The sequence below is a fragment of the Anopheles funestus genome, chromosome 3RL (assembly GCF_943734845.2).
Source record: "Anopheles funestus chromosome 3RL, idAnoFuneDA-416_04, whole genome shotgun sequence".
NCBI lineage: Eukaryota > Metazoa > Arthropoda > Insecta > Diptera > Culicidae > Anopheles > Anopheles funestus.
The window spans coordinates 79447178-79473832 of record NC_064599.1 but is presented as its reverse complement, the minus strand read 5'-3'; the positions used below and the strand labels follow the sequence as shown (position 1 = coordinate 79473832).

The 26655-nt window shown below is 43.7% G+C and overlaps 1 protein-coding gene across 6 annotated transcripts in view; it reads left to right on the top strand.

Moving 5' to 3' along the window:
• Positions 1-26655, top strand: part of LOC125770057 (MOXD1 homolog 2-like) — a 503823-nt gene that overhangs the window by 414881 nt on the left and 62287 nt on the right. The gene's annotated exons all lie outside the window — the stretch shown is intronic.

The window sequence follows — 26655 nt, the reverse complement described above, 5'->3', positions numbered from 1 at the left end:
TAAGTTAAACATGAACCATATCCCTTCCACTTTTTTACTCACTGCAGCCGTACGCATGTTCATCTGAACTGGCTTAAGTTGTGCGTGACGCCATCCCCTCTACCAACTTTTTTTGTCATATGCAACACGCATGGCAACATTAAAAATGAATTTACTCGTGTTTATTAAGTGAACCCATCTAGGAAGAGAGCAAAGTAAGAGTGAGAGTGAGATAGTCAAAGAAACCATCATGAAGAGAAGCCATGGTTCACGCATGGCTGAATGTGCTTCGGTGCGTAAAGGGAAAAAAATGAAATACGGCTTCCAGACTTAAACGACCAGCAGTTCTTCGATTCTTTCTATTTACGCCAGCGAAACCAACTAAGACAGGGAAAAAAAGTAACGAACGTCCAACCTATCAGATGAGTGCGATTTTGACAGTTTCTCTAGCAATTTAACAACTGCCCTCAGCGCAAGCTCAACTGGAAGCAATTTTAACGATCCCCAACAGACGCGTGTGCCACGGTTAACGTTTATTTTGGTTTCCTCCCGAAACGGCTATTGTACCCCCGATTTCGTAAATTCGCACAGTTGGCTACGTATTATTTTTTGTCACTGTTTTAGGTAGTTAAAAAAGCACTTAAAATTGAACCTTAAAAAAAAAACCAAGCAAAAGAACGATCAAACGATCACTCTGTGTCGTTTCTTCGGGAAAGAGAGTTAGTGCTAAATTGTGCTAAAGCGGGTACGCTTGTCCAATTCTGCTCGTTAGCTGTTAAGATCGAGATCACATGAACTTTGGATCGTCCACAAAAAAATGTGCCAAAGAAGCAGGGAAGATAAGGAAAACTTTACCACCGGAATGGAAAAGCTCCAATTAGAAACAAAGCTGCTGTCATTTTGTTGGGTGGGAAGGTGTTTTCTTAACGGCGCTTGTTTTGTGGGCAATTTGTTAAACCAATCCGAACGCTTCTGTATTAATTCTTTGTGTTTTTGTGTCTATGTGCGGGTGGTAAAAACGATGATGCGTCTGTCCAGAAAAGACGGTGTGAAAACGGTGTCAAATTCGGTGGGAAGTGATGTCTGCAAAGGTAGGGAATCGCACTAAGCCATTTTCGCATATAAATGTCAAGTTTGACATCGGTAAGGTGAAAAGCAGCGGACAATGAGCGAGTTATGTGAGAAAAGAATATGATTTATATTTCGAGTTGAATTCCCAGTTATTTCCCCCAATAACTCATGGCAATAAATAGGATATAGAACCAAAGTATAACTTCTTTCACGAATCAAGTTGGAACACCTTCCGATCATTGCGGTTGGTAGTTCTGAAAGAAAATTAGCTAATTGAAGCAACTTAGGAAGGAATAAAACACATCCGTAAAAGAAATATGCTGACCTCATGGCCGCGAGTGAATTAGAATGTATACATGTGGAACCCCGTTCCCAACGTTCTTCCTCGCACAAGTTCCGATTGTTGCTCGGGATGAGATAAATTCCACACGATCGCATACTCTCCCACACTCGCTAAAAGGGAAGGCATCTCAGCCCTCAGCCTTTAATCGCGATAGAGAATAAATTCAAAGCAATAAATTTCATTAGAAACAAATCAAAATTAACGAACAGGCGCTTCGACGAATTGACCGGACGGAGCCGATTTGCTTTTTTTGTTTTGTTTTGTTTCTGTAAGGGGATGGAATTTAAAGGCCGTTACGACAAGGAAGGTTCCGGTTTTTTGGAGGCAATTTACGAATGTAGGAGTACGGGTCGATTCTACACTTGACCTCGTGAACCTCGGGAAACATGAGGATTTGCATCACCCATGACATAAATCGACACGTCAACGTTCGTATATTCTCTTCCACCATGGCTATCGTACATAAATCATCGTTACACCGTTAGGAAAATGAAATTACCCTCGGTAATTTTACACCTTTTGCGCAAAAAGAGGAACGCAAAACGGGTATGAATTGTTCCAGGAAAATCTATGTCCCGCTCTATGTGCGTCGTCTACTCGCACGCCTAAACATACAATATCTAATCCCGTTTGGCACTATCGTACAGCAAGTTTGGTTGGTATGCTGGGCTTAAAGAGAAGAAGAAACGGTTTGTGTAGGGGCGTGCATGTGTTCGGTAAGTCAGTTTATTTAAATTATACGACCACCGTTGACACTTTGACCGTGGTGGACACAGCGAACGGTTTTGGTGTGAACTGACCGGACGCCTGCATTTCGTACGGATAAACCCCTCGTGGTGCGTGCAATTGGTGGAAAAGCAATGATCGGTTAGTTGGCCGTACTCGGGCCTAAGTGTCTAACACGAAAAACCGGCCATTTTTTCCCCGCCCGGGACTGCGCTATCCAAGCGTTATTGCTCCATGTGTGTGGCTTCCACAGTTTTCACCCTCTTGCTTTTCTGCATCGGTGACGCATACAACACCTCGCAACACCTCCAAAGAAGCAGAAACGAAGAAAACAACACAAAAAAAGAGCGAACCGGAATCTTGCTCTCGAATAAACGTCCGATGCGAATGAATTATGGACCTTAAGGTAGAACCCGCAACACGTACGACAACTACTGGGCAAACCTCGCTGGAAGGTGACGATGGCGTCTCTTGCCACTGGCGTGGCACCCGCCCCATTCCCGGGGATTTGGCTGACTGGCCGCAGCATACCTGGCAGCACTTTGGAGCACTTTGAAAGAATTAAGATATGCGCTCCACGAATCTACGTGCTGCAGATACGATTAGACGACAGACGCTGCTACCCTCCAGAACTGGGGATTTTCTTTACTTTCCTGGTGGAGCGCAGCGTTATTATGGATATCGTCGTTTACCATTCCTGGAACTGGACGTTCTGGATCTCTAATCTCTATGCTGCACTCGTTTGTGTGTTTTTTTTCGCCTCCTTCTTTTCCAACCGAAGAACCAGCAATGTACTATAAATCCGACAAACCACGTGTAATTGCAACGGTCCTGCAGTTTTATCTCCACATCACTATCTAATTCACACTACCTAAGCCTCTGAAGAAGGAGAAGCATTTGGAGCTTTTTTTGTTTTTGCTTCTCAAAACCACTACCGAAGGTTGTTGTGTGTATGCGCACACACAGAGTGGGAACTGAACCGTCATAAAAAAGGCACCACCCAGCACCCGGTATTTCTACCGAAAACTGGGTTTGCTTTTAATGCACAAAAGTTTGGAAGACCCGGGAACTGAACTGTCCTGCTTCAACGGAACAACATAATTCCAAGGTTGAGAGGTGAGCCGACATTCGTTCAGCAGCATGGCCGTCAACTGCTGTGTACATGGCATCTGGTAAGATGAGCGTTCCAACACCGGGATGGACTTGTCAACCCACAGAATCCGAAGGTCTTAAAGCTCAATTTACTGCCCTTGTGGGAAGGGTAGGAGCAAACAGCAGGAAGGAGAAGCACCATCAGCATGAGTCTCCGAAGGGATTGGATTTTGGAAGCAGAAGTCACCTTTCGCCTACGGGTTTTACGATCTGCATTTAATGATGAAGGCGTGCACCCGGGAACCTGACCGCGCATTGACTACTGGGTCTCTCTAGCTCGTACATCATCGTCACCTCAGAAAGATTGGACCAACGGGACGGGTAGAGAGAGATGATGACCCGTACCAACTAACACCCCAAAAATAGTGTTCCGACGTAATACTTACTAGTGGTACGTTTCACGGAAGCGTGCGAATTTCGGATATATCCGCTTTGCCACCGAACCAAAAGCTACCATTTACTTACTGAGGCGTGCGTCAGGCGAGAGCGCTGAGAAGAAAGAAAAAAACACACGCTGCTAGACGCAAGTTAGTTAACAAAGTATCGCAATAAAACGTGAAAAGTAGTGGAAAGAGTATTAGAGGGATCTAACCTAACGCACACAAACCTTACCAGCTGTGTAGCTTTCGTACCTGTAGCAGGAGGGGGAAAAACAAGAAAACATACGCACACAGCATAAACGCAAACGCGAAGTTAATTTAATCAAGTAAAACCCTTCGTTAATCAACTGCGTCCGTTTGAGGCCGCATGCCATCTCATCGTGACGTTGCCAGTTGCCAAACCGTTCAAGTTCGCGTCCCAGGTCACACGGAGAGATGGGGCGAGTAAAAGGTGTCGCTGACTTTCACGACGTCATGTGCCGCGTTCCTCCGACCATTATCGATGAGCTTTCCGTTTTTCCGAGGGAAGCGCTTCGGCCACACAACTACACCACCGTCAACGGAACATGTGAATGAGGTCAATCGGAGGGTGAAAAAAAAGTGAAGTAACAAACTGACCAACATCATCATGCCACGCATTTCGCATTTTGCAGGATTACTTGCAACCGTGGCGCTATAGCGTCCGGGTCTTTTGCAAATCGTTGACACGTTGTGGCCGTTGTGCTTGGCTCGCAGGTCGGGCTGGTAATAAAATTCCCATTCCACCGGGAAACAGCACAGGTGCGCTCGGGTGGCTCACTCACTCAAGCCTTTTTTTCTCTCTTTTCTCTTCTTTTGTTGCAAAAACCGTGTTTTTGTAAACTTCGATACGAGAGGTGGCGTTGGCCGCACGCTTGCTCTTGCATTTGCCAGCGTCCGGAGTAATATGTACGCCAATAAATCCGTAGCCTACCTTTCCAAACAGTCCGAACACTCACGGCCTGGACACTGGTGGACGAGTCTACATTGACCGGGCTTTTGGCATTGTAAAGCCGGTCATTTCCGGTTACAAACTGTTTACCGCTATCGTGTTTTGTAAGTTGCCTTTTTGCACGTCTGTAAAAAAAGTCGGCGAGATTAGGTTAGGTTTGCAGAAAGGTTAGTTCGGTTCGGTTCCGTCGCTTATTAGCGCGCTTCCAGTGGTATTGCAAACCGGGTGGTAACCCATGCAAGCGATGGGGTGTTTTTATTAGATTCCAAAGGGGTCACAAACAATGACTGAATGGGGGACTCAATGTATGCGATGCTTTCGAATGATATGTTGTTGAAGTATAGTTAATACGAATTGCTTTCGGTGTGTGAGTAAAAAATGGTCCAGAGCTGATCTTCATACAAAAACAGGATTTAAAAAAACGGGGGAAATACTCATTACTATCAATATATCAGCAAAAGAATATGTTTATTATGAGTTTAGTAGTTTATGCATGAAATGCTATATTTCATAGCTGATAATTCATGGAAATAAATGCAATAAATTGACTTTGTGTCAATTTTTTCCATGAATATAACTTACATCCTTTTTTAAGTTTTTTTAATCCAACATTTCCATAAATAAATTCTGATTTTTTTTTTTTACTTTACCATTTCCTTGGTATTGCTAGTGTAATATAATATTTGCAATGCAGCATTGGGTAAAAAATTCAAAAACTTTTTTCTATATTTCGTATGAAACTTTTCATTTAATTTTAATTGTTTATCAGCATCAAACGGGCCCTACATATGGGATAATTATTTTTGCCTATAAAGGGTTGATTTAACAATAAAAATATATTCATTTAAATATAAATAAATTCAATGGGCATTATTTATAACGCTATTCATGATATAATTTCTATGTTAAGCATATTTTTCCTCGGATCTGATTAAAATACTTTCTCCAGAAAACGACAAACAATTTTTTCGTCATGCAAAAAACCTTATCATTCGACTGTGGTTCTGCTGATACAAGCAAAAACGTATCCAAAAACACACACAATTAAACTTTATCGTTCCACTGCTGAGCGTCTCAACGTTTTAAGCTAAATAAAATTACCCAATAAAAAAATGCCATGTTTGCTTCTCTTGTTTTGGACGACAAATGATCAAATACCGGCTTAACTCATCAGCTATCAATAAATAGCAAGAGCATTTCCTTTTTTTGCTCTTTTTGCTTTCGTGCGACCGTTCCGAGCAAGGCAACGACGCTTCCCGTTTCTAAACCATGCTAAAACTAATGTCATTTTAGCACAAAACTTACTTTCTATTCTTCACCGGTTTCTGGAATGTATCAGCCAAATGCTAGCGAAACTGTGAGGAATGGAAGAAAAAACATCCCTCGCATGAAGAAATTAAAAGTTGCTCCATCAACTAAACGAAGGACACAAAAAAAACAGAAAGTCGAAACTTTAGCTTCGAAAACTGCTGTTTCGGAGTTTAAGCTCCGGGAGACGTTCTATCTTCGCTTGCGCTTAACGATTCCCGGCTATCGATCTTCACGACTTCATGGTTGCAAACTCTAGATTCTGTACAGCTTCAGGGTGCACATCACGAAACGGACCGGAGGAAGAAAGTTTGTTTCTTTCTCTCTTGTGCTTTTTTTTTAAACGTTGTTGGTACTGTTCAGGTTGCAACCGAGGCAGCTTTTTACTGCTACTGGGAGTTAACGTTACAATGTTTTACCTTCCAGAAGTTCTTCTTTTTTTGTGTGTGTGTGAGAGTGAGATATTTACGTCTTATCATTTTGACTGAACCTCCTCTTTCCATTGCCACCACTCAGATACATCCTCTTATCGGTAGCTTGGTGTCTGAGTGGGATGGACCTTCTGGTCTACGGATCTCCTGGCAGTATAGGTACAGAAGGGAAGATTTATCCCAACGTGTCTGTTACTATAAATCCTAGATCCTAGAGCACTTGGAATGGAAAACTTTTGGCCCATTGCAAGAACTTTCTCAACCGATGCGAAGCGCTGCATGCGTTTTGGGGTTTTTCGGTTTTGCCTATTTTTATCGTCAAGTTTCATTCTTCTGTTACTTTTTTTTTGTTGTTGCTCGATCTTCCCATGCCGACAGTTTCTTCCTTTCTTATTGCCACACAAATGCTCGAAGATTTATAGTTCGAAATCAATTTTCATTCTACCTATTTTTGCTGTTTCGTTTTATGGTTCTTTTGGGTTATTATTATTGTATATCTTCTTTTTGTTGATGCTTTTCGGGGAAAAACCGGACCAGTCCAGGCGGAAGTCCAGTTTACCTCCCGCGGTGGGAAATGCAATAGTTTTGCAATCGTATGCAGTTTACACAGTGGAATTGCTTCTTATCAGGCACAAAATACAATTCGAAAAAAAAGAAAACCCAGGCGCCACCCGCCTCGTGCCCTGTTGGTAGGGAACATCTTCAAGAGGGAAGGTTCTACAATTCGATACGCAACAAAAGTTTATCTGCTTTTTTTTGCAAGCGAAAGCACTTAAGAATGTGGTTGCTGTGTGTTTGTTTGGAACAGTAACATTTTTCGTGTTTTGGGAAACGAAGGATAGAGAAATAACCATAACATGCGTAAACAGTGTGTCCGCCGAACGACAAGGAATTAAGTAAACAAACGCATCAGTTGGCTTTCTGGAGGAAAAACGTCCTGAGTGCATAAATTAAGCGGCATAAGAAATGAAGCGAAAAAGCAGCATGAAACCTTTCGCATAATAGATAAGTGCGTGTTGTTTGGGCCAAAACACAGCCAATCGGTGATGTATAATTGAAATAAACTGACGAATAAATATAGCCATTTAAGCCGATCCCTTGGTATCGATACCGCAAAACATCAAACAGTTTATCTCCGGGAAGGATACACTGAAACTTAGGGGACACTTCCCTTATTAGTTTCTACTTTTTTGAAGGGGTTTTTTTTAAAGAAATGTAACGTATTTTTCACATCATCGTTGTTGTTATGCTGCTGTCAATTCGGGCCACTAGGAATCTTAATCCTCTCGCCGAAATCATAAATAAACTTCCTTATGAAAAAGCGCTCGTTTATAGGAGGGAACATAACCCTGCTTCCAATCCTTCAGGACTGAGTCCTACAGAAGAAAAGGAAGGCGATTTTTCCCTTTTGAACATCAAAAGCAGTTTGAACGATGCACCTCGTAGAAAATAGGCTTAGGGTCCCGTTAAGGATATGGCAAGAACCTACTGCCTACAACCTTCTTTTCTCTGGAAGGGTAAAAACCAACGAGTGGAAAAGGTAGAAAGGGTGGAACATAAAATCTAAACCATCACATAAAGCTCCGCTCGCATCCTCCGATTGGAAACGCAGTGCTATCTGTCGAGTTTTATCTCTTAATTTCTTGCTACACACAAACGGTGAAAAGGCGCAACACCCAGCTGGCCCAAGAAATTGCCACGATTGGACACGATCACTCGTGTGAGAACTATCGAATTCGTTGCGGGATTTTGGGCTGTTTCTTAAGATTGCTCTCCCTCGCGGACGTTGCACAGTTGCGGCCCGCGTGTCGGGAACGGGGTTCCTTTGGGTTTCCGATGATTGCTTGCATTATATTCGGGTGCTTTTTGGCTTTTTTGGTCTCATCGATATTCGATCGGACGCCGAAGAAGAGAGGGAAGAACGCCGACATTAACCTTTTCCCGATCGCCATAAATAACGATTTGGCCACGGGTACGTGACGCACTCGGAGAGGGTTTTTCTTCCAATTTTTTGTTTCTTTAAGCCTGCTTAGGAAGAATATCCGGACGCAGGAAAAAAAAGTCTGAACCTGTAAATGTACATATAAGTTAAAATATTGAAGAAGAGCTGTAGGGAGAGCACATGATCAAATGAACATATTCAAACGACCCACCAAAGAACCTCCAGAGTACAGATCCACCACAGGTTGCTGAAGTCTTGTTTTTTTTTTTGTTAAAGTTCGATTTTATTTTATTCCCTTTCTGGATCGAGGAAGTGCAGCCGCGGCTGGATGGACCGTGGTTTTTTTTTATTCGGGCCGCCATCAGAGCCACATCGAATTTGAAGTGGAGCAGCCGAGCCACATCAAACGGAGGGAAACAAAATTGGAAACGAGAAGAAACCTACATATCGTTACCGATTAGTTTTAACGATATGTTTCGACTGCTTCGCTTTCACGCTCGATTCGAGCCGGAGGAATAAATATTTATGTTTCACGTCGATTACGCGCGCCCGTACGGTGGACGACTGCCTACCAGGTTTTCAGGGGGTAGGGTATTGGAATTTTCGAACAAGCGGGGACGATAAGTTCCTTGCCGGAGGTGCAGACGAATCAACAACTGCGAGCGGAAGGAATTTGTTTAATTTGGAAAATTAATCGCTAATCAAGCGAAGAGGAAGCGAAAAGGGGTTTTTTCTTGAGGGAGTTCCTTGAAAGTGTCTCTGAGTTATGTTTCAATGTTGAGAAGGTGGAAGTTTCAAACGATTCTGTGAGAAGTAAAATTTGTTAGAAGTATGAAGAAGTTATTGTAGGAATGTTTGTTTTTCAATTTTTCTTTGTATTTTTTACAGCATTCTTAGTAAAAGTTTCCTATCTGATGCCATCTTCAGTCTTTTTCTGTTCTGAATTTTGTTCTAATTTTTTTTGTAAAGCTTAACAACATTTTTATTATCCTGCTAATGTTCTTAGGAAATTCATACGACGACAATTTTGTACATAGTACATAGTTGCACCATCCGAGATATCAGCCTCAACGTACAACAAAGTCAACCGCCGAAGAATCCGTTACAATTTAAAATTCCTTCATAATACAAGACCATTGCAGAGTTTAGACTCAATGAGCAGAAATGAGTGACTATTAAGAACAGTTCAAAATTAATTTTTACGCTGTGAGAAGTCTCTTCACGCGCTATTAAATAGTTATGTAGTTAAGCTAACATATTAACCACTGAACAACTGCATATTTGACGTATCCGTTGCTTCATTGCACTCGAAAGGAGAAATTCCTTTAAAAGTGCCTACTGAAGAAAAATCCCTCAACTTTAACAATTTCCCAGCATCCACTTGCAGCAAATTCACCTTCGAATGCTGGGTCGTTACAAAATTGTTTCGTAAAACTTACGATGCAACGGTAGAACGTCACCAACTTATCCGTGTCCATGAGACCGTTGAACCTGTAACTGGGCAGCGGTGAAGGCACAAAGTCACCGCAGTTATCGCAACTCCACAAAGCATAACCGCGAAGCACATCGGATCGGTGATGTTTTGCGATACGTAAGGTGTGCAGTGAATCCTTCTTGCATTTCGTTGCCGCAGATAAAGGAGTGATGTGGAGATGAACAGAAAAAAAATGCATGGTGGAGAGCACGGTAGACCCTTCGCAAGAAGCACGCAGATCTCGAGCATAGCAGATTCCATGCAGATAAGCGACCGTCCGTCCCGTACGTTGACAAAATGAAATGTGCAATGAGAAGATAATTGGTCGCATGACCCCGTCGCAACTGTCCTGTAGCCGTACCGTACGCAGCAGGACGATTGTTAGACGCTGGTGACAGATTGCCGGTACTGCGATCGAGGGGCACGTTCGCAATTTGAAGGGACTTAAATCATGTTCCACGGATCCCGTACCCCGATCTCGTTACGAAGCGAAGGATAATTACACCCAATCGCATGTTTTGTTTGAGTGCCGCGTGTAATCCAGAATGGAATGCAAAGCCAGTCAACACCGAAAAGGAGAAGCTGACATAAATCCTTTACGGTGGTGCGGTCGGCTGTTTCGCTTCACAATGTGCGGATCGCTATAAATGCCGCGCGAAAACCACGACTCCGTTTCTTGAAGCATAATCATAAAGTTGTTTACTGATGAAACTTTTCCCTCTTAAAACAATGTTTTCGTACGTCGAACTTTGCGGGTGTAAAATCCCTTTTTTTCCTCCCACCGAACACTCGGTCCTCCCTGCTTATAGCTTCCGAAAGTGTTGTTTTATCCTCACGATTGGTGATGGCGAATGGTTGTCGTCGTGGGTGTTGGAACAGTAATTTTTAACAGCCTTCTTCATGCATGTTGATGATGGTAGTCGCACCCATAGCGGAAGGCTTCTTAAACTTGTTTCTTTTCTTCGTTGGTAGCTGTTGTATGGCGGCAGTTAAACATCAACCAACATCGTCAATCAACCATTGCAAATTCAACACTTGAGGAGGTATGAGTACAGCTTTACAGCACCAACATGCTGCTGTCTTAATTTATGTCACCCTTGTTTGTTGGCTTGTAAAACTTGATAACATGCAACATGGTTTCCACCATCGGAATTAGATATGATGTACATTGAACAACCCTGGTTTGTGTCTGTGTTTTTTTCAAAGGCAATAAATAGTCTCCAAATAAAAGCATCCCATGTGAGGATGTTCCTTATTTAAACGATGACACTGAATTACGTACCGACTGCTTGACGGGACCTTCTCCATCCCCAGGTGGGAAAAGATGTCAGACCCACCGCAATGTATTTTACCCCAAAAATCCCACCTCGGTGCTCAGTATAATAATTGCCCAATAATCCGTCCGTTTATGTTTGCCTTTATCGCCCAAACTATTGGAGAAGTTTCGCACTCGTGTCGTGTGTCTCACGCTCACCCGTGTGGGCCAATCAGTACAAGAAATATATCCACTGAGTAAAATAAAAAAGAACTGCAAATCTGCAGCCCTGGTCGAGGTTTTTGAGCAAAAACCGAAATGGCATCAGTAGCGGGCTGCTAAGCGCAAACCCCCCTCGGTGCAGTCGGGAAATTCAATTACTCCGTTAAATTTATTGCTTTATTTTGCAATTTCCGCCAGGACCGGTGTGGTGTGTTTATTCAAATGCCTCTTAAAATTCAATATAAATTTAAATTTCTTACTTACTTTCGGTTCCGCTCGCACGTCCGAGGAGGGGTGGGTAGAGCTCGTAAGATCGGTGCCTCGCTTCGAAATTCCACCAACGCTGGATGGTTGGTGCTAGTGGTGATGGTGGTTTGTGGTTTCCTCTTCGCGGGTCTTCACCGTGCAACTTACACTCGCACACATACACCTGTCAAGATGTGCATCTCATCTTTGCGGAGACCGGTAACGAAAGCAAGTTGACGACAAAGTGCATACCTTGGCTGCGTTTCGGTACTGCCATTCGTATGCAGATCTTAGCCCAGGCTCTTTACCACTTCACCAGCGCAAGAGAGTGTAAGCGCCGGTTTGCCGCTTCTAACGTACGCCTGCGATGGGATGTGTTTTTTTTTGTGGCTTTCGCCATACTTCTGTTCTGATGTAAGCGACGGCACGAGCTGTAAAAAGTGGTCTGTTCCTTCGCTCGCTGTGGTGCAGAAGGTACCGAACGCTGATGTGGAAATATGCAGATGTAGCTCGCGATATGTTGCACCGGGGTGGAGGAAATCGTTGATAAAGCTTCCAAACCAGTTTGCCTGAATGTGCTTCTTCATATACGAGAGGGCACACTCGGGTACGCCGGAGTTCTTTCGCTCGGTAATACTTCCGTGATTTCCTCCCTATTGCCACGATGCAGCAGCTTTCGGATCGAATTGCATTTCCCAGCGCCATCGCGGTAAACGGTGTAGAAGCAGCTCTTTTTTCTGTACTTACCCGGAGTTCCTCGGAGTTGCTTCATTTCCACCCTTCGATACCGGCGGCACACTATTTGCATTGAAAGCTACACCTAAACCACCGCTTCAGAACGCTTTTGAAGTAGCAAACGGCAGTTTTTTTTTGTTTGTTTGTTGGGAAAGCTATTAGGTGTACATAAATGAGCGGAATGATTGCATTCATTATCGTTAGGCATCGGGCGTATTGCAAATCCTTCAAGACCGTTCGATGCATCCGGGCGGGACAATTGGTAAATAAATTATAATATACCTGCTGTTGGCAAGGTTTTGTGCTGTGTTTTGTGGTGAGTGGCGAGGTACGATCTTGATAATGGATGGTGTAGTGTTCGAGCATAAGTGATTGTTTTATAAGCCAACTCGGGATTTTTGTTTCTCCATTGGTAGTATAGTTGGTAGAAGGCGAATAGTTCTTTTAATCCTAGCGATACTTGAAGAATTTCTTGAGAGTGTCATGATGATAAGCTGGAAGAAAGTGATAGAGGCATTACGTTCTAGATCATTGTTTTAAGAGCTGAAAGATTGGAGAATTTCAAGAAGACATGATAACTTGTGTTAAATTGAAATGTTTTTCTTCAATTTTTTTGGAATATTCATTGCTTCATCTACATAAAATTTATTTGCATGAGGAATCCTCACTTCCAAGAAATCTTGGAAATTTGAAGCCCTCAAAATAACTCCATCGTTGATACTGACCCATTACCATTCCGGTGTACAGTCAGTGCCGTAACTCGCTTCCCCAAATCTCGTTATCGTAAATTAAACGTTAACAAGATCGCCAGCACAAAACATCGCCGTACAAATGATTATTGGAGCGCGCCCCAGAAACCTGTCGCGCTCGATGTCTCAAGATCATCTCAAACGGGTGAAATAAAAACAAAAACCAGGAATGGAATACAAATTAATTGCTTGCGTTATCATTGATTATGCAACTCACAAAGACACGAGTCCGGTGTAAAACTGCTTCTTCTGCCGGGTTTTAGTTAAGTTCACGCAGTGAATACTTTTACCACGAATTAAAAACAACAGCACCGTCTCCGTTAACATTACACTCCGGGGGTGACTGTGTGCGCATTTGAGCTGTTTATGAAAAGGTTTTCTGGTACAACAGAACAGACCAACAAAAAAAATTAACCTTAAGTATGAATAAATTCAAAACGAAAGCGCTCTAACGTCGCTGGACGCTAAATTAATGAAGCACAAAATGTGTTTTTTTGCTTCTTCTCCGTAATGCGGTTTGAGTATGACTGGACCAAGGCGCACAGGCAAAGAAAGGATCAACAATCAAGTGAACCCGGTCCACGAACTCGTTGCTGTTCTAATTTATCTTCCACCTCATGCCGGGCAGATGAGAGCGCGAATAGTCTCGCCGAAATCATTGCGTTTTGGCTTCCAGCTGGTCGGACAGTATGAACGGCTTTCTGGCATGGGGTACTATTGTGCGAGTGCTTTTTATTGAAGCGAATTCTGCGTCAACTTCAATGATTTTATTTCTTCATGAATTATCTTGAATATCACTCTTTCATGAATAAATATACAGTTGACTCATGCAGTTGACTGCATGTTTTGCAGTTTATTACCTTAAAAAATCAACAGTTTCTGCTGAGATCTAAATAAAGATCAACAGAAAAACTTGACTTATTATCCAAGAATTTAGATCGACAAGCAAACATTTAGTCATTTCTTTCCATTCGGTTTGTCTCCATAAATTTTACAAATACACTAAATCGTGGACTAACATCTAAACATGCTAATCGTTTTAAAACAACCACAATTTTCTCACCGTGTATCAGAACTCAAAACATTAAACCAAACCGCACCACATGAAGTTCTCCATCTCCAACGTAATTGCTTACCTCTGTTTCGGAAGATACTTCCAAAATAGCGATCGGGCGGATTAATTTAATTGGTCCAAAGTCTCGGCGTGTGATGCACGACGTGCACTCTAACAGGAACACGATGCAAAAGAATCTTCCTGGCAAACTCTTTCGAATGGTTCCAAACTTGGGGAACCAAGGTATAGATATCCTCTGTAAGGCAGCAGCAAGGCTGGAATCCTGTCTTTATTTTTAGGATTAATTTATAACCTGACCTGCGAGTGCGTGAATGTGCAGGAATCCAGCCCCGTTTCGGGACGCAAGTGAAGAACGGATGCGTTCGAAAAGCGCCTAACGTTCTTTATTGGCCATTCTGAGGATACGCTTCTTTAATGGTGACGATGTGGGACAACATTAGGAAGTAGGGTAACTGTTCACCACAAAGGGAAATGTGACAAAAGGCAAAAGTAGAAGTTGGGTAGAGATAGTTTTTCCTTTTTTTTTTGGTGGGTACAATCATAAATTTTCTCCAACATCGGCAAAGAACCAACATGCAACGCTAGGCCTAAAAACACGGCAAAGGAAGCGAAGAACACGCAGACTATTCCACTCCTTAAAGGCACACGCACGAACATATTTTTGGGCCACGATTTTGTTCCCTTCCTTATACATTCTCATCCTCATTGCCCGCATCGTATCATCCTAAACATGTGTCTCCCATTCTATACTCGCGCCACGAACCAACTTTGTAACTAATTATTTCCATGTTTTGGTTGTTTTTCGTGTGATAATTTAAATGAAGACATTTCTATGGCCATGTTGTTTCGGTTTGATTTCCTCGCGATCGTAATCCCGACCCTTTCCCCCGGGAGGGGTTGTCGATTGCTGCTCGCTGAGTCTGGAGAAGTTTTTTTTTAACGTCGTTCACCTTCGACTGTAGTGCAACCTAAAGGAAGTTACCCTCCTAAACCGATTGGAGTTCCCGCTTTGTGCTGCTAATAAACCAGCGTATGATAATGGTTGCCTCTCGCCTTATTTTCTCTGCTGGTCCAATTGTTGCGATCGTATCGCATCTTCATGCGAGCGGGGAAGGCGATTGTTCTAGGTTACGTTGTTTATTTTTTATGATGCATCAGTGTGGAAGGAAGAAAAAAAAATCCCCACACACTGCAGCCAAAACCCAACGGCTACAGGAAGATCCTGCATCGTTTTTTTGTTTGTCTTTTCTTTCTATTCGATGCACCGTGCGCGCACCGTGGCGCACACAATGCACCGCGAGATCCTGTACACGGTGTCTGCGGCAAGACAACGACCAAGACGACGCTGGGCGCATTTCAGCACAATCATAAATTGTGCTTCAGCAACAACGTGTACCCTTGGTTCGGGGTTCGGTTGATTTACGACATCGCCGATTAATTGGATGGGAAAGCATTCTCTCGTCCGGGCACGGCTTGCTTGTCGCCGGGTCGCGTAGTGCAATCGTTATTCAAATAATTGGATGTGACATAATCGGACGCTTGAATTGGACGCAGTTTTCGGCCAGGGGAGCATATCTATCAAAATTATCTTGTGCGGGTAAAATATTACCTTACGCTGGGGAATTAATAGCCTGCGCGGGTCACTCTAATGAAAACGGTCATTCTTTCAATGTGCTCCCTGACAGGATTGTGCATGGGGGCACACTTGTGATGAGCGATTTGGTTGGTCCATTATTGTTCCGTGTTCGTGTGTGAGCGTTTTCTTTTCTTTTTTTGGAGCAAAGAAATAAAGTCATTAGAAGCTATCATGGATTAGATTAATAGGGATTGTGTGCGTTATCTGGTGTGTTTATTTGTGAGCAGCGCGTGAAGGGCTCGAAATGAATTGTGGCTGCTGACAAATCACTCACATACTTAAAGTCTTCCACCATAATTCCCTTTTGTTGTATCCGAAGGTCTTGTAGTCGTGTAGTGATGCTCCGGGTTTGATAAGTACCTCCGGATATTTGTTTAACCAGAGCAGATGTATGATGATACTTGCCTCATTCTACCGGCAAGATAAAGCAGTTTACCCACCACAACTGGCGCCCCAAAGTCCGTAACGCAAGATTACCCTTTTATCGACCGGTTCATAAACATAACCCATCACTAAAGCCGACTTTTTTCGTTCGCATCACAAAATCTGCTTGCGGATCATTATGAGTCTTCCTTTTTTTTGGAGGTGGAGACATTCATGGGACATGCTTCGCGTCCGTCGGTGCAAGATCTCTTTGGAAAACTGTGGCGAACCCGATGGAAGTAAAGAAAAACGCATTACTTTGAGGGCTGGGGGCTCGTTGCTACCGCAATATTTATGACGGTTACACCATCGGCCGCGGGATTGTCACCGTTGTTCTTCGCAAGAAGACTTTGCCAGAGCCGTTTGCGTCTTCTCGGCAGCATCCACCACACTTCCCCTTTTCATTTAATGGGCCACTACGAGCTCCATAAGCGCTCCTGGCTGCGAGCGGAGTAACTTGTTGTTTATGCCCGTTCTAACGATTGCCTCGTCGGGAAATAACCTTACTCCCCGTACTAGTGCTGCTGCTACTACTACTACTGCTTTAAATTTTGCTGTCACCGAGGCTCTTTTGCCAGTCTTGGCCCCGTAGCATGGAGATGGAGCTTGGGGAAAGGGGAGTTTGTAATAAAACTGTTTCCTTCTATAAATCATGCTACAAATCTTCAGCACCAGAATGTGCTGGTACAGGCCTCGTTTCGCGGGAATTACCAAAACGGAACAGTAACGATGGTGAAAAAGAAGGTAGAAAATACAAACACTTTCAACTTCAGCAAACCTGTACCCATCTTCTTCGCACTAATTGGATCCGGATCCGCGTGTATGTCTTGAGAATGGAGGTTGAACGTATGCGATAATTTGCAAGCGCGAAGGATGCAATATTTTTGATCTGGATTAATCAAGCGGACATCTTAAATTCTTGGGTTTTGCTTTTTTTTGCGAATGGAAGGTGTACAACATCCATCAAAACGCCTGACTGTCATCAAGCGTGTTAAGATTTTTGAGTGTTAGAACATTCACCTTAACACGATGACATCTCGTTATGGAAGAACATTTATTTCTCCGGTCGCTCCTAAGAATTTGGCCCCTCGGGAGCATCCGTCACGTACGGCTCGCGGGCCAATTAACGCGATCAATGGATCGCGTCTGAATTTTTAGACGAAGATGGCCTGCCTGCAGCTATAGCCCCGTGGTGGGATGTGTACAGTAGTCACGCATTCGCACCCATCGTTGATGTATTCATCTCAAACATCGAATTAATAATAATAACGTAATTATTCAATTACGCGTTCCGAACACCGAACCTCACTGCACTCGGCTACCCCGACACCAGGAGGGAATAGGAATGTACCAACAAAAGCTCCCTCGTAGGAGCTTCCAATCAAAAGAGCGCTAGTTAGGGTGCGTGACGGGGCAGAAATTTGCCTCCAGAGCTATGCAACGGTCAAGACATTCGAGGCCTCGCCTCTGGCAGTGAAGATGATGGTGTTGATTTTATTTATTTATTTACTTGCCATTTTTGCCAACGCAGGTACTGATTACTTCTCACCCTTCAGGTGAATGATTCATGGATGTTGTGTCTACCGGTGGCTAGAATTCCAAATAAAAACCTTTGGAAGATACTTACGCACGTATCGGAAGCTCTGGAACGTACCAAACTAATACAAAATATACTTTGTTCCGCAAAAAACGCGGTACTAAATTGTAAAATCCCACCGTGATATCCGATGAGAAGAATCTCCCATAAACATTCTCACCAATTAAAACGCACAAACAAGCTAATCCTCTTTTGCAGCTTGTATGACAGAAAAGGGAGAAAATCCCCGATCTTGTAGAGGATTCAATTAAACACCGATAAATATTCGTCTTTACCAGCAGCACCCAGACGGTATTGGGTTGTAATCGCCGTAAGTTTCCCTTTTGCTTAAAACAACCCAACCGTGAGCCTGAATGTGGTAGCAATTGGTAGCAAAACGATAATCCGGGGTAACGTTGCGTTTCAACTGCGTTTTTTTCTCTCCTCTTAGTACGTCTTCCTAGACGCATGCCTCATATCCGTAAACATTCCCTTTTTTGGAATGAATGTTATGATCTACAATAGAGTCGCAACTACCGACATCAACATGAAGAGGATCACCATTTGTCGGCAAAGTTCACGGATGGGTAAGACCGAGTTTGGGCTTAATTTTTCATTTTTTCAGCACAATTGAACCCTCCCGTGAAGCTGCGTGGACGAGTGTGTGTGTGTGTGTTTGTGCGTGTGTTTGAGCCCAGTCGCACTTCTTTCGGGAGGTAAGTTCGGTAGCCGTTTGCGGGAGAAGCAGACGAATAGTTCAACGCACCTTTCACAGGGAGTTGTTCACCACCGGTTTGAAGGGTATCTTCTTCACGTACTTGTACTGTGCAACATCCAGAATCTGCTCAGAAGTTGAAGAAGAGGAAGAAGAACTAGCAGAAAAAAAAGCAACAAACTCCACTGGAGCTCACCTGCCAGCTGTATGGCTCTGTTCCCGAAGCAGAGGGAGGCCTACCAATGTTTATGATCGCTTGAGCTGCAATAAATTAAGCGGCTTACCTCGTTTGATTACAATGTGTGTGCGGTTGCGAAGACTATGGAAGACAGCGAGTCCATTTACCATTAAATTTGTACTCCAACGGTTTAAAGGGTGGATTTTTACTTCTTTTTTCTCCCATTTCCCAACGATCCTGTAACTCTTCCCGTCCTATATTCTACAATATCTCGGTAGGTACCCAAAAGCGCACCGTTTCTTTGGAAGTTTTGGGTGTTTTTTTCCTCATTCTCTCTATGCTTTGTTCACACTTGACTTTACTTCGCGCTGGAACCGATGTGGCTTCTCTTCTGTGCCTGCGGTTACCTAATCCTATCCAGGCGCAATCGCTTTCAATTAGGCAGTTGTGTCCCACTAAAACACGCCGCACACACCCGCGGCCGGTAAAGTGAGTGAGCGCTGCTGAAATGTTAATCCTTCTTTTCGAAACCATAAAGCAGTTTTATTATCGCACCAGACAGCTCGCCAGACATGGACGAACATTCCTAGGCGACGGACATATAGTCCGTTTTTCGTTTTCGCGGTTGTCTAAATTCATAATTCGTTTCTCCTTTTGGAGTGGGTGGAGTTGCGTCCGGATCATCAAGGTTTTACGTTTGCCCACTCGTTTGTGTACGCTTTTTACTAATTATTTTCTCAAGGTCTTGCAGACCATCTTTATGCGCAGCTTTTGCGATGGAAATCATCTCCTGCCTTCTGAAAGCTACCATTAAAAAAAACCAGCAAAACCGCGTATCCCGCACGCCTATCGCCGTTTTGCCGCGATAATATGCAATCGATCGTTTAAATGCCTTTTGAATTAATTTACTCCAAGTACATTCCACGGGTTGGCTGGTTTTGCTTTCGATTTGTTTTCCACAATCGATAGCAGTGGTGCATTTTTGTTTCGCTCTTCTCTATCTCTTTAGCTCGGCGTTCGCAACACATGCCCGCCGTTTTTCTATCACTTCACTTTCTCGTGCAGTTGAACGCGGTTTTTCATGATATGCAGCTGGTGGCTTCCGGGCAGGGGATGGTGATTGTGGTGCATCATCCCTTTTCCTGCGAGCGCTGCTGGCTGGCCACAACATTCGAGTGGTCGTTGGGAGTGCGTGCAATGGTGCAAAGGGAGCCGGGTAAACGAGCACATGTTTTGGCTGATTGCCTACCACGGGCACGGTGGGATAAGGCTATCTTACTCTGTGGCCAAAATATTTTCTTTTGTGCATTAAACTTATGTCAGCAATACATTTTCCTTCTCTTGCATCTTCACTCGCTAGCGGCGACTTATAAAACCATTTCGATTATTGTAGCTTCCTCTTACTTACATACAGTTTCCTCTTGCTTTCTCCTCTCTTTTTTACTCCCTATGTAACTAAAACTATTATTAGGAATAATGTTAAATGTCTATTTTTTTTGTTTACATCCTGATCACTTTTTTATACGTGAAAAAGGAGGTTATTTTGAGGTAATCATTTTCTTTAAATGGTGAATAATCCATTACCAAAAGCCTCAAAGTGCATTCGCCCACTATTCGCTTCCATCCAGCAAAACAAATCGCAAATCGCAACACACTTTGCTGTATACATTCGTGCCGAAGTTTTGAAGGCGCACCAACGCATCTCACCTTGCCCGCCTCTTCAACCCACTTGGAGGCGTTTTTCGTGCCGAGCTTGTTATCGGCTATCGAGTATCGGGATTCGATGATGATAGCAAATTGATTTAAATTTCATGTCCATACATACGTTTATTATCTTGGAGTGGATTAAACGAATGCGTTTAATCAATTAATACCCCAATCGAAAGCGCGCCGTAGTGTGGAGCCAGCATCGTTACCCCTGACCGATAGCCAAAGCGGTGGCCACGGACTCCCGTGTTTTTTGGTCGGTCGGGCAATGCTACACCTAAATCTCGTGCGGTTATCGTTTGATGCGTGTTGTTAGTGTGTGGTCTACATGGGATTCGATGGGATGGGATGTTTGATACAATTTCCCCTTCCCTGTCCTCCATCTTCCGCGTCCACTGGGAAAGCTTGTCTGTTTCGTTTTTTTATATTTTTGAGTGCAATTTAACGATTTGTATGCTTTATCTTGAAATGCGCGTATTTTATCCCGAAACCTTGCTGCCGGATGCACAAATTAATTCACGTGTTTTCTGCACACCTCACCCTGACTGGGAGCACTCTAGCCCTCAATCTACGTGTACATCAGAAGCCAGCCTTTCCACACACACTTCCTATCGAGGTCAGGCTCTAAAGGGCAGGCATGTTTTTACTCGAAAGGATTTTACAAGAAGCCTGAACGGGTTGCGATAAGCGCTGCGTGTCGGTATGAAAGGGAATCGAATACTTGGTTTTGTTCTTCGTACGATGGCTGGCGCACACAAAACAAAAGGTACGCGTATGGTACGGTTGATCGCTCACTGTCTTCCGCAAGTCCTTGGATGATCCGAACCTTCAGATGGGGGGTGATGAGAAGAACTAGAATCTTGCGGAAGTGCGGAAGCTATTTTCGAAGAGATAACCATGCGTCCATGCGGCTTAACTCCTATCTATTCTTGGGAACCAGGTGCACCATGCTTTGACGCGTCATTTTTATCCTTAAAGTCCTCACACACTTCGCTCCACAACCATCCGCCCCTACCGTTCCTTTTGGTTCGTTCCGTTATAATTGGACCGAAATGTTTGCTTCTTCAATTTTACGTCAAGCTTGCAAACTTGGAAAACGGAAAAAATAATATCCCATTCCCTGGGAACCATGAAGGTCCGGGAGTATTTACGCGCTTGCGAAAAGTAATGCGTTTGTCCGTGTGCCGGTCGGTTAAGTGAGGACCATTTCGCTTCCTTCACCGTTCACCGGGGCGTTCTTTTTTTTTGTTTTCGCTAAATGCCAACGCTCGAACGATTTCGAGTATTTCCGTGCGGAGTATTTTGCGTCGGCAGTTATTGCAACCATTCCCGGGGGCTAACCATACATAATTGACCTCGTACTTTCCGGCGGTTGCGGACGCGTTGGCAGCTTCGCTCTTCGGGCGAGTTTGTGTAATTTATCAGCACCGCCGAACCGCCCTCGAAAGGTGTCGGTGGAGCTCTTGGTTGCGTTTCGGCATTACCGGTCAACCGTTGTAGCTCTGCGTCGGTATGGAATGGTCGCGATTACGAATGGTGAAAATTGCGACAAAATTGCGACATACACAACACACACACCGTAGGGAAGATAGGAGTGAAAATGTGGTTGTTTCTTGTTTGGATGCAATTTTGATCTTGAGAGTGTGTTTTTCCAACTGCCGTCCCATGAGCAGGTGATTGAAACTTGAAGCTATTTTGACTACCCGGGACATAATTTTATGAGATTGGAGTATGTTTTTTTCAAAAAAATTGGTTACCGATTGCAAAACAGTTGTATTGATTTATTGCTGTCTTTCATGCGTTCTGAGAAACGTAAAATGTTTAAGTGAAGAAATCAAGTAAGGAAGCAATAATTCAAGGCTTCAAGGGAAACCTCTCACAAAAATAAGAGAAATTAAAAGTAAAAAAATATTTATTATTTATTGAAAATGAATTGAAATTTGAACACTATTTATACATAACTAAATCAATGCTATTTAGATGAAATAATGAGGGTTCTTCGACGGTTTGTACGAACTTATTTGCAATTTTTTCTACTGCAATGTCACATTTCTGGGCTACCTGTTGCGGGTCGTTTCCCGAACCCCTTTCTTGCATTTTCATCCACCCCACCCCCAACCCCCCCCCCCCCCCCACTTCCAAGAAAAACGAGGTATTCCGCGATACTCTCATCAGTGAGGGTGAGTTATTTCTGGGCGATTAAAATTGATTGCACATTCGAGACACATACACCGATTCACGTTCAATGGGGGGGGGAGGGGGGGGGGGGGTGGTAGGAATGGAAAAGGGTTTCGCTCCGAACTTACTTCGGCCATTTGCCAGGTGGATGCCAATGCGTTTCGAAATTCGAAAAACTTTTCCACCTATCTTACCGTGCTAATCGGGCCGCATTGGCCGTAAAGTGAAGCGGATGTGCAACGGTGCAGGCCACGGATGGATTGCCGCTTGGTTGGGAGAAAAAAAACGCGCCAACACACAGCCAAAGGAAGCGACAGGGAGACAGAAAGCTAGCGACACAATCGGTCAACATCAAACGGTTTTTATTGCACACATCTTCGCTGTACCGAGGGGGGTTCCCTGGCAATCTGCAGCACATTGCATGACAGTTTTTTTCTCTTCTTTCATCTCCTCTCTTTTGCACTTGACCACGATCTTCGGTGCAATTGCAATCGAGCGCAGCGATTGGAATGGCATGCCGGTGGTACGCGAAATGATCGGCACGGGATGATTTCATACCTTAATCGATCCGCCACAATCGATTGGTGATCTTGGAATGTTTCTTCTCCCATTTGCTTTTATTGCAAACCATTCCCTTTCCGAGCCGCGTCTACTGTGGGGAGCTAATTTTACAGTCATTTGGCCGTTGATGGATTTTCCACCGGCGTGCAACCGAATTATGACACAGCACCATGCCGTGTACCGTGTTCGCACATGCAGAGAGCATCTTCCCAAAAACCACCCACCTGAAGCACACGTTACGGATGATACAATTTTACTGCACGGTTTGAGAAAGTTTACGATTCATTTGGGTGGCATTTTCCGTTCCGGCATCAGGCACGGCAAAACGCAGAGGGAGGGCAGAAGAAGCAACCAAGAAGGCAGCTGTTTGCCGGTCCTGGGATGGGATGGGATTTGCCATTTCCGTCCTTACTTCGGGTTTTTTTGCACATTTTGCTGTAAGCCTGTGCATAAGCATAACCAGAAAGACATAAATTTCTCGCGATTAACTATAATTTATGACGGTGGCTAGGCGGTGGCGTGTACCGTGTGCGACAACTCGACCGTGCAACGGAGTCACTGACACCTTTTTGTCCGGTAGCCCGGTTCGTTGTTAGCTCATCTTTCGGTTTGAGTGCCGCTGCCGGCACTGAAATGAAGCCACTCGGAAGTCTTCATGAGACGTTGCACAACGAAACCAATTTCTAAAAACCAGTTCCTTAATGTAAATCAGTAATATTGTTTCTGTTTGAAAGAAAGCACATCTTTATGTTTGCCGGCGTGTGTATGGTTAAGTGAGTTTATTGGCACTAACTGCATCAGAACCTTACATTAGAAGCGATAAAGATGGAAAACGGTGGCGCAAAGCTTTTCCCCCAATGCATTCTGCCATTCCTCGTCCCATGCAAATAGGGTTTGCACTGCATCAAACGAAAAGCACGCCGGATGGATGTCAATTTCGGACACCAACCGGTGTTGCGTTCGGAACGAGAAAAGCACAGGTGCAATTTCGTGTGTTCCGGCTGTTTGGTTGCCACGAGCGATGCGAAAAGCTGTTAAGCTTCGTACGTAATTGTTTAAAAGGTAATTTCAGCAGTGTAACTTCAAGCGTGTAACACAACACGCCATTTCGAAGCTAGCGCCAAAACTGGGCATCAAATTAGATTTAATTAATTGCAGCAGCAGCAGCACCAACAGCAGCTAAATTGGTTCCCGAACTGAGTTCCATCACGAGGGGGGCTATACACAAGAATTGCAATTGCGAGGTGCAACAAACGATTTTTGCAGTTGAGCCACCAGCAAAAACCCCCTCGGCCGGATGAGTGAGTGAGGTTAACGAGATTCCAATTCAATTTAAAACGCTGATGTTTGGAAGCAATTTCGGTCCGTCCGCACAAGACTGACTGGCGAATGACTTTGGAATTATTTGCTGAAATGGTTTTATATTGGTCCTTCCAATTTTTGGTGTGATTTTTTTTTGTAATTTGAGATTCATTATTCTTCCACCAATGAAACAAAACAGCTTAATTCATATTTAATTGCAATTTTGCTGAGCCTGGACGGTTGCTATTACATCGGAAATTTGATTAAATTGATACCTTTTTATCCTGGATGGTGATGGTGGTCACAAGTGTGAAATTGAAGACACTAATGTTTGAGACCTTTGCGTATCGTGGTATCACTTCAGTAAATATGCATCAACTCGTATGTGGTGATGCAGATCCACATCTGAAATATAGGAAATATATGAAATATATGTGGTGATCAATCAAGATTTTCTGATCTTTAAAGAGTTCATATCCAGTCCTCCTCAAGTCCTTCAGTATCTACTGAACCTGAATCCTGAGATACAAGTTAAAAGTAGTCTACAAAAATAATATTGGAAGATAAACTATTTAGTCGGAATTCCAATTACAATGATTGGGGATGAAGAATAATCGCCAGAAGTCCTTCAACGTCCAACTAATCTGTTTAATTATGACATTCCACTAAACTTCAAGTTGCTTTTGACCGCTTCAAATTACTGCAAGAAACCATAGGACATAACTTAACCTTACTTTTACATCATCTTCCAAAAACACATTATTCAAAAATATTCCAAATTTCGTTAAATATTTCAAAATTCATCAAGATCGAAAAGATCGATTGTATAAACTTGAAGTTCTTTGTCTGGTGAACTAGTTATTTCCCTGTACGCCATTGTTTTAATTTCAATTTGCGTACCTTAACACCACCCAGCTTTTCATGCTGTTAGTCATTGAAGCACACACACATCCCTATAATGTGTACGAATTGACATCGCTACATTCAAAAACGATGATCGTTCACCATCAAAAGCTCAGTTCCCATGCGCTAAACCAAACAACCGTCTATCCAAATGGCACAAAAACCACGAGTTGGTAAAATGTCATAACGTACCCCAAAATCCCATCTCCCGGCGTTAAGCACCCTGCCCGTGCTTAGTTTTGTCCCTTCCAATTGGATACGCACACTCATGGCGTCGACCGCAGCCAACGGAACGCACGGAGCGGAACGAGCCATCCGGTAGGAGATACGCAAAATATGCAGACCGGTCTACTAATCGCTGGATGGAAACAATATTACGCACGTTTTTGGAGCATGTCACAAAAGGGCTTTTGCCCGATACAGGTGTGCTCGGAGGGTGGTTTTCCTGTTGTGAAATGAAATTTTTCGTCCTTTCTAAAACTCGTGGCGTATTTTTCGCCGGCCATTTTATCGAGTGCTTTGGATAGGGAGATCATAACTTTGTCGCACAACGGAACACACACACACACGGACTCGCACATATACACGAGGACACTAATCCTTTCTAACGATCCGTGATGTTTCATCCTGTTTCCGTGCCTGTCACCGCTGTTGATCTCCCTCCCTATTCCGTTTGACGTACACAGAAGGATTCAATGCTCCATTTCCGATTGTTTCCACTTGAACTCGAATCCCTTTTTTTTTGGTTGAGCAGGTGTGGGAGGTGGAGGTGGTAAAATCCACCCAAGATCAAGGCACGTGCACGGCTGGATGGTGTTGCCGTACGGACGTGATATTGACGTGGCGTGGATTCCTTCTTTTCCACGACCTCAAAAGCGGAAACACAGCGCGTAAAGCGATATACATTATTAAAAAACCCCACCCACATCCCGTCGTTGTGAGGGTTTAGTTCTTAACCCTTTTTGCCAACAGGGTTTTTTTTACAAAGAGGGCCTAAGCAAGATGAACTTTTTTTTCTATCTGGTTTTGCGTACGCCAGTACCTTTCCGTACCGTCTGTGTCTGTTTGATTGTGTCAGACAGCGGGAAAGCTTTAGCATACAGTCGGCTTGTGTGCGGAATCCTTCCAACACTCCAAACCGTCCTAACGTTCCTAAGGACAAAAGTAAAATAAAAATGCGCTACCTGAATCAATAAAAGGATCATACACCCTAAACAAAACAACAACACCGACGGAAGCTTCACTTCGTTTTTGTTGCCGTGCCTGCGAAAGCATTGCGGCAGATTCTTCGCGGTTTTTGGCCAACACTCACCTTTTGCTGAAACCACGGCCACATCCTCTGCCGAAGCTGCTGGGTCTTTTATTTTTACCCTTCGAAAAAACCTTTTTTTGATCCCAGTGGCAAAGGGCAAAGAGGA